Source organism: Loxodonta africana, chromosome X (assembly GCF_030014295.1).
Source record: "Loxodonta africana isolate mLoxAfr1 chromosome X, mLoxAfr1.hap2, whole genome shotgun sequence".
NCBI classification, from domain to species: domain Eukaryota; kingdom Metazoa; phylum Chordata; class Mammalia; order Proboscidea; family Elephantidae; genus Loxodonta; species Loxodonta africana.
This window is the reverse complement of record NC_087369.1, coordinates 137116439-137135049: the sequence shown is the minus strand read 5'-3', so window position 1 is coordinate 137135049 and position 18611 is coordinate 137116439. Positions and strand designations below refer to the sequence as shown.

The 18611-nt window shown below is 47.6% G+C and overlaps 1 long non-coding RNA gene across 3 annotated transcripts in view; it reads left to right on the top strand.

The window, feature by feature from the left end:
• The first annotated feature begins 4716 nt into the window (after positions 1-4716).
• The window catches only part of LOC135228979 (uncharacterized), a 35135-nt gene continuing 21240 nt past the window's right edge, over positions 4717-18611 (top strand). For 2 of the 3 annotated variants that reach the window (XR_010319841.1, XR_010319839.1), the window contains exon 1: positions 4717-9734. This is a non-coding gene — a long non-coding RNA (uncharacterized LOC135228979). The remainder of the gene's footprint in view (positions 9735-18611) is intronic. The other variant, XR_010319840.1, reaches the window with a different exon arrangement.

Sequence of the window (18611 nt, the reverse complement as noted above, 5' to 3'; positions counted from 1 at the left end):
GGCCACATAGGTGTTTTTTGGTGCAATACTGCCATCAAGCGGATATTGTTTCTGAAGACCACAGCGCTACCGCTTTTGCTTCCTGCGGAGGACTAGGATTACGGGGAAGTCAGAGTCCTAGGCGCCCCATTCAAAGAAAATATGTACATTACCACTGTATTAGGACTATTTCCAATCCCAGTCTTCTGTCTCCTTTCACCCCTCATTCCACCTCTCCTTATGGTGGGGTACCACATGTCCAGACCCATTGCCAATGAGTCGATTGCGACTCATAGCAACCCCACAGGACAGAGGAGAACTACCCCACAGGGTTCTCAGGGAGCACCTGGTGGATTCGAGTGCAGACCTTTTGGTTAGCAGCCGTAGCACTTAACCACTACGCTACCAGGGTTTCCAGGTAGTTGGAAAATATGGCCTTGGTGACAGAGATGTTGCCGGAGATCACATGATTGAATTTTGCAAGACCGACGACTTGTTCATTGCAAATAACCTTTTTTTCACCAACATAAATGGCGACTATACACACGGACCTTGTTAGATGGAATACACAGGAATCGAATCAAGTGCATCTGTGGAAAGAGATGAGGAAAAAGCTCAGTATCAGCAGTCGGAACAAGGCCAGGGGCCGACTGTGGGACAGAACATCGGTTCCTCATATGCAAGTTCGAACTGAAATTGAAGAAAATTAGAACAAGTCCCTGAGAACCAAATTACTACCTTGAGTATATCCCACCTGAATTTAGAGACCATCTCTCAGGGATAGATTTGACGCATTCAACACTAATAACCGAAGACCAGATGAATTGCGGAATGACGTCAAGGGGATCGTCCGTGAAGAAAGCAAGAGGTCGTTAAAAAGACAGGAGAGAAGGAAAAGATCTAAATGGATGTCGGAGGAGACTCTGAAACACGCTATTGAACATCAAGTAGCTAAAGCAAAAGGAAAAAAAAAAAATGACGAAACAAAAAAGCCGGACGGAAGATCTCAAAGGGCGGCTAGAGAAGACAAAGTGTTATAATGACATGTGCAGAGGCCCGGAGATAGAAAACCAAAAGGGAGGAACATGCCCAGCATTTCTCAAGGCGAAAGAACTGAAGAAAAATTCAAGCCTCCAGTTGCAATACTGAAGGATTCTACGGGGAAAACATTAAGCAACTCAGGAAGCATCAAAAGAAGGTGGAAGGGACGCACAGAGTCACTATACCAAAAAGAACTGGTTGACTTTCAGTCGTTTCAGGATGTAACATATGATCAGGAACCGATGGTACCGGAGGCAGAAGTCCAAGCTGCACGAAAGGCATTGGCGAAAAACAAGGCTCCAGGAATTGATGGAATACCAATTGAGGTGTTTCAACAAGCAGATGCAGGGCTGGAGGTGCTCACTCGTCGATGCCACGAAACTTGGAAGACAGCTACCTGGCCAACCGACTAGAAGAGATCCATATTTATGCCTATTCTCAAGAAAGGTGATCCAACCAAACGCAGAAATTATTGAACAATATCGTTAATATCACACGCAAGCAAAATTTTGCTAAAGATCATTCAAAATCAGCTGCAGGAGTATATTGACAGGGAGTTGCCAGAAATTCAAGCTGGATTTAGAAGAGGACATGGAACCAGGGATATCACTGCTGATGTCAGATGGATCCTGGCTGAAAGCAGAGAACACTAGAAAGGTGTTTACCGGTTTTATTAACTATGTTACGGCATTCGACTGTGTGGATCATACCAAACTATGGATAATGTTGCGGAGAACGGGAATTCCAGAACACTTAACTGTGCTCATGAGGAATCTGTACGTGGATCAAGAGGCGGTCATTCGAACAGAACAAGGGGATACCGCATGGCTGAAAGTTAGGAAAGGTGTGCATCAGGGTTGTAACCTTCCACTGTCCTATTCAATCTGTACGCTGAGCGAATAATCCAAGAAGCTGGACTACAGGAAGAACAACGGGGCTGCAGGATTGGAGGAAGACTCGTTAACAAAGAGAGATAGTATTATTACACAACCTTGCTTGCTGAAAGTGAAGAGGACTTGAGGCACTTACTAATGAGGATCAAAGACCACAGCCCTTCAGTATGGATTACACGTCAACATAAGGAAAACAAAAATCCTCACAACTGGGCCAATGAGCAACATCATGATAAACAGAAAGGAGATTGAAGCTGTCATGGGTTTCGTCTCACCTGGATCCGCAATCAACACCATGGAAGCAGCAGTCAAGAAATCAAAAGACTCATTGCATTGGGCAAATCAGCTGCAAAAGATCTCTGTAAAGTGTTGAAAAGCAAGGATGTCACCTTGAGGACTAGGGTGCGCCTGACCCAAGCCAGGGTGTTTTCAATCGCCTCGTATGCATGGGAAAGCTGGGCAATGAATAAGGAAGACCAAAGAAGAATTGATGCCTTTGAATTGTGGCGTTGGTGAAGAATATTGAATACAGCATAGAGTGCCAAAAGAACGAACAAGTCTGTCTTGGAAGAAGTCCAACCAGAATGCTCCTTTAGGAGCAAGGATGGCGAGACTACGTCTCACAAACTTTGGACGTGTTATCAGGAGGGACCGGTCCCTGGAGAAGGACGTCATGCTTGGTAAAGTAGAGCGTCAACGAAAAGAGGAAGACCCTCAACGAGAGGGATTGTCACAGTGGCTGCGATGATAGGCCCAAGCATAGCAACGATTGTGAGGATGGTGCAAGACGGGGCAGTGTTCCGCTCTGTTGTAAATAGGATCTCTGTGAGCTGGAACTGACTTGTTGGCAACTAACAACAAGTTTGCAAAAGACGAACAAAGGTGAAATTCTTATCAAACTGGCTTTTCAGATAGTTGTAAGATAGCTCAAGTTGGAATGTTCCCCAGTGGAAGTGGGGCGCTGCATGGCAGGAACTCTGTACAGGAATGCAATCTCTGTCTTGATGTATCCTCCAAGCTGTAGCGCTAAGGATGCAGATATGGAGGGCTTTAACTCTGTCCATCCACAGGGTGCCTTGATGGGGAGTCATTCCTCCTCATTAAGAAGGAAGGAAACCTAAAGTCCCCGTTAGGTACTTGGCACAATACGTGAGATTGGATCCTCAAAAGTGGAGAATATGCCAAGGCGCCACCCTTTAGGGAACCTAGAGACTTTTTTTTTTTTTTTTCCTTTTCTTTTCTTTTTTTTTTTTTTTCCAGTAGCAAAGGGCGGAGTGTGAAGGCTTGTGGGACGACCGGACAAGTATTTGTTGTCCAATACTGCCATCAAGTGGATTTTGTTTCCGAAGACCATGGACCCAACATTATTGCTTCCTGATGAGGCCTGGGATTGGAGGAAGCCAGGGTCCTACGCATAACTAAAAGCAGGGTCCTGCATGTCCGCAGCTCCCTGAGTCACGGGGCAAGTGATGTCTGAGGCAGGAGGTTACCCAAGAAGCTTAGGAGGTGGGCCAGGACAACGTAGACAGCCCTGGCGCCAGTCATATCGGGCACGGGAATCCAAGGTTCAGGTTGCCGCCATGTCTGGGTGGGACTAGAGTAAGACCTTGGGAAGGTAGCACAGCACTGGGGTGTAGGCAATTTGCCTCATAACCCTGGCTCCAGAAGCAGAAGGTGGGTAAACCTTCCTGGGACCAGGGCCACAGGGGCCTCCCTTGGCTGCAGCAAACTCCGTGTCCCCAGCCCACCTCACCCCTCCTCATATCACAGGACTTGTCCAGGAGATAGGAGACCCGGTCCTGCTCTGGTTAAGAGCTCGGCTGTTAGCCAAAACATTAGCAGTTTGAATCCATCATCCCTCCCTGGAGTCCCTACGGGCGAGTTCTACTCTCTTCTAGGGTCGCTATGAGTCGGAACCCACTAGAGGGCCATAGGCTTCTCAGACTTTCCAAAACAGGAACAAAGCTGAAATTCGTATCGAACTGGCTTTTCAGAAAGGTATAAGAAAGCTCCAGTTGGAATGGTCCTTGCGGGCAGTCGGGGGCTAGGTGGCTGGAACTCCGTAAAGGAACGCAGACCCTTGCTGGAGGTCTCAGTTAAGCTGGAGTGCTAAGGATGCAGATATGGTTGGTTTTAGGTCTGTTCACCCACAAGACGCCTGGGTGGGGAGGAATTCCTTCTAGTCTAGAAAAAAAGGTGATCTTACACCCCCTTTCAGAGGCAAGGGCTTACAAGACTGAGTCCGAGACAGTGGAGCTGGAGCCCCAAAAGTGGACCTGACGGTGAGGCACCACACTTTAGGGAAGCTGGATAGTGGTTAATGTTTTTTTGTTTGTTTGTTTGTTTGTTTTTTCCAGTACCGAAGGGCTGAGGTGGATGCGTTGGGGCGGGGCGTGGGGGTGGGGGTGGGGGCAGGGGAGAGCGCCTGTATTTCTGATGCAATACCGCCATCAAGCGGAACTTGTTTCCAAAACCGATGGACCCACTGTTTTCTCCTGGGGACGCCTAGGCTTGGAGGAAGTCAGGGTCCTAGGCGTAACTAAATGAAAGGTCGCGCTAGTCCCGCAGCTCCCTGAGTCGTGGGGCAAGTGTTGTCCGAAGGAGGAGCCTACCCCAGAAGCTGGGGAGGTGTGCCAGGATGATGTAGACAGCCACGGTACCAAGCATGTTGGGCACAGGGAGGCAACATTTAGCCCCTGTGGGCTACGGTATCTGGTGGGAGTAGTGCAAGACACTCGGAAGGCACCACAGCACTGGGGTGTAAGCGATTTGCCTCATATTCCTGGGACAGGAGCAGGAGGTAGTAGGTCCACCTTTGTGTGACCAGGGCCAGAGAAGCCTCCCTTGGCTGCAGGGAACCCCAGTGAAAGACCAGGTCACGGCCCCATCCCACCCCTCCTCATATCACAGGACCTATCCAGGAGATAAGGAGCCCTAGTGGTGAAACGGTTAAGCGCTAGGCTGATAACCAAAATGTCGTCTGTTCAAACCGACCAGTTGCTTAGCGAGACAGAAGACCTGGAGATCTGCTTCCATAATGATTTCAGCCTAGGAAACCCTGTGTAGCAGTTCTACTCTGTCGTGTAGTCATTATGAGTTGGAATTGACTCTATGGCACACACACCAGGAGATACAGCGAGCAGGGCTCAAAACAATGCCCGAAAAGCTTGTGCTTTATGGCAGTGTTGCTTCACAAATGCCAAACATCCCTTCTTGTTGGCCTCTTCCTCCGTCCTTTCTTCATTTAAAAATGACAAGGTAGGCTCCAGAGCCCTTCAGACTTCCCAAATGTTCCGATTAGGGTTCACTGCACAGGGGTACTAGGGAAAATATTTTCCCTTTTTTTCCTGAGTTTTTGCTTGAGTGGGAATCGACTCAATGGCAACAAGTTTGGTTTTTTTCTGTCTTATAAGTATATGTGTACATGCATGTTTATCTATTGCTAAACTATGCCTGTAAGACTTTGTCTCAGAATTCCATGTTAACAGATACCCATTCTTTTGGTCACAGGTGTAGATACATAGGTCTTCTTGGGTAGGATTTTTTAGCTTTTACGGGAAATCCACTCATGGCTTGACTCAAGATAAATATCTTGATTTCTCCCTTTTCATTGCCTCATTGGCTTTTCTGGACTTACAGGCTACCTCATACAGGTCAAGGACTCAGGAGTTTACCCCAAGGAAGAGAGTAGGCCATTTTGGCGTCAGAAATAATTAACAGTGGCAGGTCAGAAGGAGCCTGGTGGCATGCTTGGCTGCTAACTGAAATGTCGGCAGTTCAAACCCACCAGCTGCTCCGTGGCTGAAAGATGTAGGCAGTCTGCTTCTGTAATGATTACAACCTTGGAAACCCTATCGGTCAGTCCTACTCTGTCCTATAGGATCACTGAGTTGGAATCTACTGGATGGCAATGGGTTTTCTGTTCGGGGTTTTTGTTGTTGTTGTTGTTGTTTTGTGGCAGGTAAGAAGATAGTGAGGTTGATGTCTTGGCTGACCTTCGTGGGACCCAGGTAGTTACTGCCCAGTTGGTGCCCCAGATTGGAGATCCACTGGTCAGAGGGAATCCACAATGGTGCCACATAGGCAGGTAACCACCGAGAGTATCATTTTTTCGGTCTCTACTGTAAAGCTCAAGTGCTACGGCTCTTAACCAAGAGGTCGGCAGTTCAAATCCGCCAGGCGCTCCTTGGAAACTCTACGGGGCAGTTCTACTCTGTCCGATAGGGTTGCAATGAGTTGGAACTGACTCAACGGCAGTGGGTTTGTTTTTTTTGTTTTTTTTTGGTTTGGTTTACTGTAAAGCTCTACGTGAAGGACTGGCTGCCTTAAACACTCACAGCTCTCTGCATACGTACACACACATACAGTATTGTTTTGTTTTCAACTGCCACGGATGTGCCACTGTGGATAAAGCCTCATCCCATTCAAAGAAAACATCCATTACCATTGTTCTAGAACTACTACCAAGCCTGTTCCTCTCCCTTCCACCCCTTGTACCAATCCTCCTTATAGTAGGAAACAAATTCAATTTTTCCTTGCGTATGGCTCAGCTTTCCGTGGGGTTTACAAGGCAATCCAAACCCTAAACAAGAATCATGGACTTCGATACCAACAGTGCACACTTCCATGGGAGCATGGCTACCTGGGAGAGCAGCTGTGTACTTCGCTGGGTATGAAGGGTGCCTAGTTTCAGCTCCGTTGTAATAATCACTAGACCAGCATTGTCACCAGAGTCTACCTTTATGTGCAAATGGAAACCCATTTGTGCTTGTTCTGTAGAAACGGAGACTGTGGCCGCACTGTTGCCATAGGAGATTAGTAGCAATGTCTGACTTCTGAAAGAATGCGTGTTACCGGGTCAGCGGAACCTGGAAACAGAGCCAGGAAGAAACCAGGTCTCTCTCACATTTCATCCGCACGAAGAGAAATGGATTTAACCTGTCAGTCCTGAGGAGGAGGTGTTCTAGGATTGTTCATTTCAGTTCTTCACCTTGCCAAACTCCAGAGATTTTTTTTTGTCCCCGTGAGGACATTTTCTTTGGCTTTCAGTTAGGGAAGACCACATTTCCGGATTCTCTGAAACATGGCGGCCACCTGAAACATGGCGGCCACCGAGGCTTCGTCCCTCAGTTCCCTGAGCCAGGCAGGCCTGGCAGCCTGGGGCTCCTGTGTCACCAAACCTGGCCTTGGTGCTTTCACACCCACCCGGGAGGTGGCCAGATGAGTTCCGTGAGCCCTGTGAGCGCCCCCATCCCACCCCTTCCTCATATCACAGACCTTTTCAAGCAGATAACAGCTAGCAAGCTTTGAGACCGTGCTCAAAAATCGTCCGCTTGATGGCAATGTTGCTCCACAAATGCCAAACGCTCCTGCTCCAGCGCCTCTCCCACCGCCCTTTCTGAACCAAAAAACACTAACGACAGCCCAGGAGCCCTCCAGGCTTCCTAAGAGGGTTTACTGCATTGGGACATTAGGGTAAGTGTTTTCTTTTTAGATTATTTGCTTGGAATATATATTTAGATACATACGTGTTTATATGTGTATATATACATACGTGTATAACTTGTATATACGATTATCAGTAAAATTCCTTGTGTACATAATTGCTTAAATACCTGTTCCCACATCGATTTCTTTAGACTTCTAAGTCAATTCCATGTTTGTTTGTTTGTTTTTATAATTGCTTAAATAACTGTTCCCACATCGATTCGTTTAGACTTCTAAGTCAATTCCATGTCAACAGGTACCCAGCTTTTTGTGCACAGGTACAGATATACGGGTCTTCTTGAGTACTATTTTAGCTTTCACATGATATTGACCCATGCCTTAGGTTGTGATGAGTACCTTGATTTCCTCTCTTATCGTTGGCTCATTGGCTTTTCTGAACCCATTAAGCTACCTCCTCCAGGTGAAGGACTCAGGAGCCCAGCCCCAGAAAGAGAATAGGCCATTGTGGCATCGGGAGTAATGACCAGTGACCATGGCAGGTCAGAAGGCACTGAGGATGGTGCTCCGGCCACCTTCAGGGGACCCAGGTAGTAGGTAGTCCATCACCATTTGGTGTCCAAGTGGGGAGGTCCATCCGGTGGAAGTACAGGCCATGGTTCCACAGGGGCAGGTGACCTCTGTGAGGGCCACTTATTTTACAGTCTCTGCTGTAAAACTCTGGTCTCTGCATGATGCAAATGGTTAAGCCCTGGACGCTTGGCTGGAAGGTTGATGCTTGGAACCCACACAGAGGCTCCTGCTAAGACAGGCTCGGTGACCTGCCTCCAAAAGTTCGGAGCCTTGAAAACCATATGCAGTAGCTGTACTCTGCACACATGGGATCGCCAGGAGTCGGAATCGACTTGATGGCAACTAACAACATCAACAACTTTAAAAACCCTACATGACGATTTAGCCACATCATACACTCACGGCCTCCCACACACACTCGCATACGTGCACACAAATAGTCGCACGCGTATTCCTTTAGAGAGGGAGAGAAAGTTTGGTTTTGACTTTTTCTACCACGGACATGCCACTTTGGATACAGCCTCATCAAGTTCAAATAAAACATACGTTACCATTGCATTAGGACCACTTCCGTTCCTGGTCCTCTGTCTCCTTTCATCCCTCATCCCAACCTTCCTTATAGTGTGAAGCATGTTTAATTTTTCATTGTGTTTGCTTTCGATGTTTAATTCTCGTGAAGGCAAATAAGATTCATGTTTGTTTTTCACCAGTTCATCTACACCAGAAGGTAGCATAAGCAATATATTCTTCTTTGTCACTGCTTTCATGGAATATACGGCCTGGCCTTTGCACATCTGTGCAGAGAAAATGTCCTGCTAGATAGTTTTCATTTCCTTTCTAAGAACTACTTAGTGGTTCCCTGTTTGAAGGTGGGTAGGGTCGGAGGTGATTTATCCAGGGCTTCTCCTCTGACACTCTGACACTAGGTTTAGTATAACTTTTCTTCCTACCTTCCTTCATTTCTTCCTTCTATTTTTCCTCTATCCCTTCTCCCTGTCTCTTGCCCTTTCCCCCTCTGTGTCTTTCCTCCTTTAAGAACCGCCCCCCCCCCGAGGCAGAGTATAACCTCATGATAGTGTAAGTGCGTGTGCGCATACATGTTATATTGTAAATGTCAACCCAGAGGTGAGTGGTTGGATGAAGGATAATAGGGCCTCCCCCTAGAATAAATAACTTTATTCCCCAAAAGATACCGTGGTTGGTATGTGTGAGGCCATAAGGGAGAGACCTGGTTGCCATACATCAGGGAGTCAAAGGGCCTGATGATCTGTGGAAGGGCTGGTGTTCCAGTTGTGGTGGAGGAAACGGGCTGCTGAGTATGTTCGTCTGTGCTCTGGCACGTTCACAAACGCAAAGTGCAGGAGGAGAGATCTGTAGTTACACAGGTCAAAGTGAACACTGTGCTTCCCACAGAAAAGAGATTTCCGGGCCAGGTACCTGCAGATTTCACAGGAGCTGGTTCTGTAAGATCCGATTCTCTCCAACACCCTGAATTATGTTTGTGTAATTTGCCAAAGAGGAACACAGTTGAAATTCATATCACGATTTATTAAGTAACTGTTGTTTTTCCTATATGTCATCTAATAGCATTAAAAAAAAAAAACAACCAAATCTGTATATATTTTCAGCTGAGTATACAGTAAGTGTATCGACTGGTTTGGGTGTAGATGGACACCAGTTCACCGTCACTCTGGCGATCCCGAATGAAGTCAATTATATTTGGGCCTCTTGGTGCGGAGGACTCAGACTAGAAAATACGACAAGACAAAGAACTCTGATCACCTGTAGGCTGCGGTGTTCTGGGTGAGTGCACTTTTTTCTGTTCATTCTCCTTTCAAAAGCAGATTGATCGTACATGATAGTGAAGTCTGTCACCTTGTAAGAACGTCGTTGAGAAAATCTCAGAAAGGGGAGACTCCCAGCGTAGATCTATGGCATGGTGACATTGATATGGGATTGAGTGGTTTTCTAACATGGTAGAAAAGATCTTGAGGAGCCCTAGTGGTACAGTGGTTAAAGTGCTCAGCTTCTAACCGAAGGGTCACTGGTTCGAGTCACTGCACAGCAGAAAGATATGGCAGTTGACTTCCATAAAGATTACACTCTTGGAAACTCTATGGGGCAGTTCCACTCTGTCCGGTTACAGGGTTGCTGGGAGTCAGAATCGACCTACGATAACAGGAATGGATTTTTGTTGTCTTTATATTTCAGAGAATCTGGTTCTCTAAGATCTGATCCTTGGCAGGATCCATGAATTGTAGGTGTGTAGTTTCCAAAACAGGAAAGAAGTTGAAGTTCATATCAAACGTGAGATGTAAGAAAGCTCGGGTTAGAATGTTCCCCGGTAGGCGTCGGGTGCTGGGCGGGTGAACGCAGTGCAGAAACTCAGTCTGTTTCTTGAGGTCTCCGCCGAGCTGGAGCCTAAGGGTTCAGATACGGATGCCTTTAAGATTGCCCACCCAAAGGGTGCCTGGCGGGGCGGGCGGGCGGGGGGGGGGGGGGAGGGGAGTCATTTCTCCTCTTCCGGAAGGAGGGAAATCTAACGTGCCCCTCTAGAGACAAGGGGTTGAGAGAGCACAAGATACGGAATTGGAGCCCCAAAAGTGGAGAAGACAGTGAGGCACGGTAGTTTAGGGAAGCTGGACACTGGTTGGTGTTTTTTTCCAGTAGCAAAGGGCGGAGTATGAAGTCCTGGGAGAGGAGCGGAAATGTATTTCTGGCACTATACTGCCATCGAGCGGGTATTGTTTCAGAGGCCAAGGTCTCCACCACTGTTGCTTCCTTGGGGGCCTGGGTTTGGAGAAAGTTAGGGTCCTTGGTCTCCCGTTCAAAGAAAACGTGTATGTTGCCATTGTATCAGGACCACTTCCATTCCTGATCCGCTCTCTCCTTTCACACCTCGCCCCAACTTTCCTTATAGTGTATAATGCATGTGCAGAGCTCCCTGAATCATGGGGCAAGTGTGGCCCGAGGCAGGGGCCTAACCAAGAAGCTGGGGAGGAGGGCCAGGACAAGGCAGAGAACCATGGTGCCAGGCACTAGTATACAGAAAGCCAAGCCTCAGCACTTGGTGGCCGCCATGTCTGGGCAGGACTGGAGCAAGCTTCCGGGAAGCTACCTCGGCACTGGGCTGATTCAGGAACAAATCCGTCTTGGAAAAAGTACAGCCACAATGCTTCTTAGAAGCAAGGATGGTGAGATTTCATCTCACATTCTTTGGTCATGTTATCAGCAGGGACCAGTCCCTGGGGAATTACATCATGCTTAGTAAAGAAGATGATCAGTGAAAGAGAGGAAGACCCTCAAAGAGATGTACTGACACAGTGGCTACAACAATGGGCGGATGCGTAACGACGATTGTGAGGATGGTGCAAGACAAGGCAGTGTTTAGTTCTGTTGTACGTAGCGTCACTATGAGTCTGAACCGACTCAGTGGCACCTAACAACAACGTTAACAACAAGTTTGCAAAAGAGGAACAAAGGTGAAATTCGTTATCAAACTGGCTTTTCAGATGGGTGTAAGATAGCTCAAGTTGAAACGTTCCCCACCGGCAGTGGGGCTCTGGGTGGCTGGAGATCTGTGCAGAAATGTAATCTATTTCTTGAGACACCCGCAAAGCAGTAAGTAGCTCCAAGGATGCAAACATGGATGGCTTTAACTCTGTCCCCATACAGGGCGCCTGGGTGAGGAGTCATTCCTACTCATCAGGAAGGGAGGATACCTAACACCCCCCTAAAAGAGGCAAGGACAGGAGCGACTCAGCACAAGATAGAGGGTCAGAGCCGCAAAAGTGGAGAAGGCGGGCAAAAGTGGAGAAGGCGGCCAAGCACCTTACCTTAGGGACGCTGGAGACTGGTTAACGTTTTTTTTCAATAGCAAAGGGTGGCGTATGAGGGCATGAGGGAGGGCCACATAGGTGTTTTTTGGTGCAATACTGCCATCAAGCGGATATTGTTTCTGAAGACCACAGCGCTACCGCTTTTGCTTCCTGCGGAGGACTAGGATTACGGGGAAGTCAGAGTCCTAGGCGCCCCATTCAAAGAAAATATGTACATTACCACTGTATTAGGACTATTTCCAATCCCAGTCTTCTGTCTCCTTTCACCCCTCATTCCACCTCTCCTTATGGTGGGGTACCACATGTCCAGACCCATTGCCAATGAGTCGATTGCGACTCATAGCAACCCCACAGGACAGAGGAGAACTACCCCACAGGGTTCTCAGGGAGCACCTGGTGGATTCGAGTGCAGACCTTTTGGTTAGCAGCCGTAGCACTTAACCACTACGCTACCAGGGTTTCCAGGTAGTTGGAAAATATGGCCTTGGTGACAGAGATGTTGCCGGAGATCACATGATTGAATTTTGCAAGACCGACGACTTGTTCATTGCAAATAACCTTTTTTTCACCAACATAAATGGCGACTATACACACGGACCTTGTTAGATGGAATACACAGGAATCGAATCAAGTGCATCTGTGGAAAGAGATGAGGAAAAAGCTCAGTATCAGCAGTCGGAACAAGGCCAGGGGCCGACTGTGGGACAGAACATCGGTTCCTCATATGCAAGTTCGAACTGAAATTGAAGAAAATTAGAACAAGTCCCTGAGAACCAAATTACTACCTTGAGTATATCCCACCTGAATTTAGAGACCATCTCTCAGGGATAGATTTGACGCATTCAACACTAATAACCGAAGACCAGATGAATTGCGGAATGACGTCAAGGGGATCGTCCGTGAAGAAAGCAAGAGGTCGTTAAAAAGACAGGAGAGAAGGAAAAGATCTAAATGGATGTCGGAGGAGACTCTGAAACACGCTATTGAACATCAAGTAGCTAAAGCAAAAGGAAAAAAAAAAAATGACGAAACAAAAAAGCCGGACGGAAGATCTCAAAGGGCGGCTAGAGAAGACAAAGTGTTATAATGACATGTGCAGAGGCCCGGAGATAGAAAACCAAAAGGGAGGAACATGCCCAGCATTTCTCAAGGCGAAAGAACTGAAGAAAAATTCAAGCCTCCAGTTGCAATACTGAAGGATTCTACGGGGAAAACATTAAGCAACTCAGGAAGCATCAAAAGAAGGTGGAAGGGACGCACAGAGTCACTATACCAAAAAGAACTGGTTGACTTTCAGTCGTTTCAGGATGTAACATATGATCAGGAACCGATGGTACCGGAGGCAGAAGTCCAAGCTGCACGAAAGGCATTGGCGAAAAACAAGGCTCCAGGAATTGATGGAATACCAATTGAGGTGTTTCAACAAGCAGATGCAGGGCTGGAGGTGCTCACTCGTCGATGCCACGAAACTTGGAAGACAGCTACCTGGCCAACCGACTAGAAGAGATCCATATTTATGCCTATTCTCAAGAAAGGTGATCCAACCAAACGCAGAAATTATTGAACAATATCGTTAATATCACACGCAAGCAAAATTTTGCTAAAGATCATTCAAAATCAGCTGCAGGAGTATATTGACAGGGAGTTGCCAGAAATTCAAGCTGGATTTAGAAGAGGACATGGAACCAGGGATATCACTGCTGATGTCAGATGGATCCTGGCTGAAAGCAGAGAACACTAGAAAGGTGTTTACCGGTTTTATTAACTATGTTACGGCATTCGACTGTGTGGATCATACCAAACTATGGATAATGTTGCGGAGAACGGGAATTCCAGAACACTTAACTGTGCTCATGAGGAATCTGTACGTGGATCAAGAGGCGGTCATTCGAACAGAACAAGGGGATACCGCATGGCTGAAAGTTAGGAAAGGTGTGCATCAGGGTTGTAACCTTCCACTGTCCTATTCAATCTGTACGCTGAGCGAATAATCCAAGAAGCTGGACTACAGGAAGAACAACGGGGCTGCAGGATTGGAGGAAGACTCGTTAACAACCCGCGTTATGCAGATTACACAACCTTGCTTGCTGAAAGTGAAGAGGACTTGAGGCACTTACTAATGAGGATCAAAGACCACAGCCTTCAGTATGGATTACACGTCAACATAAGGAAAACAAAAATCCTCACAACTGGGCCAATGAGCAACATCATGATAAACAGAAAGGAGATTGAAGCTGTCATGGGTTTCGTCTCACCTGGATCCGCAATCAACACCCATGGAAGCAGCAGTCAAGAAATCAAAAGACTCATTGCATTGGGCAAATCAGCTGCAAAAGATCTCTGTAAAGTGTTGAAAAGCAAGGATGTCACCTTGAGGACTAGGGTGCGCCTGACCCAAGCCAGGGTGTTTTCAATCGCCTCGTATGCATGGGAAAGCTGGGCAATGAATAAGGAAGACCAAAGAAGAATTGATGCCTTTGAATTGTGGCGTTGGTGAAGAATATTGAATACAGCATAGAGTGCCAAAAGAACGAACAAGTCTGTCTTGGAAGAAGTCCAACCAGAATGCTCCTTTAGGAGCAAGGATGGCGAGACTACGTCTCACAAACTTTGGACGTGTTATCAGGAGGGACCGGTCCCTGGAGAAGGACGTCATGCTTGGTAAAGTAGAGCGTCAACGAAAAAGAGGAAGACCCTCAACGAGAGGGATTGTCACAGTGGCTGCGATGATAGGCCCAAGCATAGCAACGATTGTGAGGATGGTGCAAGACGGGGCAGTGTTCCGCTCTGTTGTAAATAGGATCTCTGTGAGCTGGAACTGACTTGTTGGCAACTAACAACAAGTTTGCAAAAGACGAACAAAGGTGAAATTCTTATCAAACTGGCTTTTCAGATAGTTGTAAGATAGCTCAAGTTGGAATGTTCCCCAGTGGAAGTGGGGCGCTGCATGGCAGGAACTCTGTACAGGAATGCAATCTCTGTCTTGATGTATCCTCCAAGCTGTAGCGCTAAGGATGCAGATATGGAGGGCTTTAACTCTGTCCATCCACAGGGTGCCTTGATGGGGAGTCATTCCTCCTCATTAAGAAGGAAGGAAACCTAAAGTCCCCGTTAGGTACTTGGCACAATACGTGAGATTGGATCCTCAAAAGTGGAGAATATGCCAAGGCGCCACCCTTTAGGGAACCTAGAGACTTTTTTTTTTTTTTTTTCCTTTTCTTTTCTTTTTTTTTTTTTTTCCAGTAGCAAAGGGCGGAGTGTGAAGGCTTGTGGGACGACCGGACAAGTATTTGTTGTCCAATACTGCCATCAAGTGGATTTTGTTTCCGAAGACCATGGACCCAACATTATTGCTTCCTGATGAGGCCTGGGATTGGAGGAAGCCAGGGTCCTACGCATAACTAAAAGCAGGGTCCTGCATGTCCGCAGCTCCCTGAGTCACGGGGCAAGTGATGTCTGAGGCAGGAGGTTACCCAAGAAGCTTAGGAGGTGGGCCAGGACAACGTAGACAGCCCTGGCGCCAGTCATATCGGGCACGGGAATCCAAGGTTCAGGTTGCCGCCATGTCTGGGTGGGACTAGAGTAAGACCTTGGGAAGGTAGCACAGCACTGGGGTGTAGGCAATTTGCCTCATAACCCTGGCTCCAGAAGCAGAAGGTGGGTAAACCTTCCTGGGACCAGGGCCACAGGGGCCTCCCTTGGCTGCAGCAAACTCCGTGTCCCCAGCCCACCTCACCCCTCCTCATATCACAGGACTTGTCCAGGAGATAGGAGACCCGGTCCTGCTCTGGTTAAGAGCTCGGCTGTTAGCCAAAACATTAGCAGTTTGAATCCATCATCCCCTCCCTGGAGTCCCTACGGGCGAGTTCTACTCTCTTCTAGGGTCGCTATGAGTCGGAACCCACTAGAGGGCCATAGGCTTCTCAGACTTTCCAAAACAGGAACAAAGCTGAAATTCGTATCGAACTGGCTTTTCAGAAAGGTATAAGAAAGCTCCAGTTGGAATGGTCCTTGCGGGCAGTCGGGGGCTAGGTGGCTGGAACTCCGTAAAGGAACGCAGACCCTTGCTGGAGGTCTCAGTTAAGCTGGAGTGCTAAGGATGCAGATATGGTTGGTTTTAGGTCTGTTCACCCACAAGACGCCTGGGTGGGGAGGAATTCCTTCTAGTCTAGAAAAAAAGGTGATCTTACACCCCCTTTCAGAGGCAAGGGCTTACAAGACTGAGTCCGAGACAGTGGAGCTGGAGCCCCAAAAGTGGACCTGACGGTGAGGCACCACACTTTAGGGAAGCTGGATAGTGGTTAATGTTTTTTTGTTTGTTTGTTTGTTTGTTTTTTCCAGTACCGAAGGGCTGAGGTGGATGCGTTGGGGCGGGGCGTGGGGGTGGGGGTGGGGGCAGGGGAGAGCGCCTGTATTTCTGATGCAATACCGCCATCAAGCGGAACTTGTTTCCAAAACCGATGGACCCACTGTTTTCTCCTGGGGACGCCTAGGCTTGGAGGAAGTCAGGGTCCTAGGCGTAACTAAATGAAAGGTCGCGCTAGTCCGCAGCTCCCTGAGTCGTGGGGCAAGTGTTGTCCGAAGGAGGAGCCTACCCCAGAAGCTGGGGAGGTGTGCCAGGATGATGTAGACAGCCACGGTACCAAGCATGTTGGGCACAGGGAGGCAACATTTAGCCCCTGTGGGCTACGGTATCTGGTGGGAGTAGTGCAAGACACTCGGAAGGCACCACAGCACTGGGGTGTAAGCGATTTGCCTCATATTCCTGGGACCAGGAGCAGGAGGTAGTAGGTCCACCTTTGTGTGACCAGGGCCAGAGAAGCCTCCCTTGGCTGCAGGGAACCCCAGTGAAAGACCAGGTCACGGCCCCATCCCACCCCTCCTCATATCACAGGACCTATCCAGGAGATAAGGAGCCCTAGTGGTGAAACGGTTAAGCGCTAGGCTGATAACCAAAATGTCGTCTGTTCAAACCGACCAGTTGCTTAGCGAGACAGAAGACCTGGAGATCTGCTTCCATAATGATTTCAGCCTAGGAAACCCTGTGTAGCAGTTCTACTCTGTCGTGTAGTCATTATGAGTTGGAATTGACTCTATGGCACACACACCAGGAGATACAGCGAGCAGGGCTCAAAACAATGCCCGAAAAGCTTGTGCTTTATGGCAGTGTTGCTTCACAAATGCCAAACATCCCTTCTTGTTGGCCTCTTCCTCCGTCCTTTCTTCATTTAAAAATGACAAGGTAGGCTCCAGAGCCCTTCAGACTTCCCAAATGTTCCGATTAGGGTTCACTGCACAGGGGTACTGGGGAAAATATTTTCCCTTTTTTTCCTGAGTTTTTGCTTGAGTGGGAATCGACTCAATGGCAACAAGTTTGGTTTTTTTCTGTCTTATAAGTATATGTGTACATGCATGTTTATCTATTGCTAAACTATGCCTGTAAGACTTTGTCTCAGAATTCCATGTTAACAGATACCCATTCTTTTGGTCACAGGTGTAGATACATAGGTCTTCTTGGGTAGGATTTTTTAGCTTTTACGGGAAATCCACTCATGGCTTGACTCAAGATAAATATCTTGATTTCTCCCTTTTCATTGCCTCATTGGCTTTTCTGGACTTACAGGCTACCTCATACAGGTCAAGGACTCAGGAGTTTACCCCAAGGAAGAGAGTAGGCCATTTTGGCGTCAGAAATAATTAACAGTGGCAGGTCAGAAGGAGCCTGGTGGCATGCTTGGCTGCTAACTGAAATGTCGGCAGTTCAAACCCACCAGCTGCTCCGTGGCTGAAAGATGTAGGCAGTCTGCTTCTGTAATGATTACAACCTTGGAAACCCTATCGGTCAGTCCTACTCTGTCCTATAGGATCACTGAGTTGGAATCTACTGGATGGCAATGGGTTTTCTGTTCGGGGTTTTTGTTGTTGTTGTTGTTGTTGTTGTTTTGTGGCAGGTAAGAAGATAGTGAGGTTGATGTCTTGGCTGACCTTCGTGGGACCCAGGTAGTTACTGCCCAGTTGGTGCCCCAGATTGGAGATCCACTGGTCAGAGGGAATCCACAATGGTGCCACATAGGCAGGTAACCACCGAGAGTATCATTTTTTCGGTCTCTACTGTAAAGCTCAAGTGCTACGGCTCTTAACCAAGAGGTCGGCAGTTCAAATCCGCCAGGCGCTCCTTGGAAACTCTACGGGGCAGTTCTACTCTGTCCGATAGGGTTGCAATGAGTTGGAACTGACTCAACGGCAGTGGGTTTGTTTTTTTTGTTTTTTTTTTTTTTTTTGGTTTGGTTTACTGTAAAGCTCTACGTGAAGGACTGGCTGCCTTAAACACTCACAGCTCTCTGCATACGTACACACACATACAGTATTGTTTTGTTTTCAACTGCCACGGATGTGCCACTGTGGATAAAGCCTCATCCCATTCAAAGAAAACATCCATTACCATTGTTCTAGAACTACTACCAAGCCTGTTCCTCTCCCTTCCACCCCTTGTACCAATCCTCCTTATAGTAGGAAACAAATTCAATTTTTCCTTGCGTATGGCTCAGCTTTCCGTGGGGTTTACAAGGCAATCCAAACCCTAAACAAGAATCATGGACTTCGATACCAACAGTGCACACTTCCATGGGAGCATGGCTACCTGGGAGAGCAGCTGTGTACTTCGCTGGGTATGAAGGGTGCCTAGTTTCAGCTCCGTTGTAATAATCACTAGACCAGCATTGTCACCAGAGTCTACCTTTATGTGCAAATGGAAACCCATTTGTGCTTGTTCTGTAGAAACGGAGACTGTGGCCGCACTGTTGCCATAGGAGATTAGTAGCAATGTCTGACTTCTGAAAGA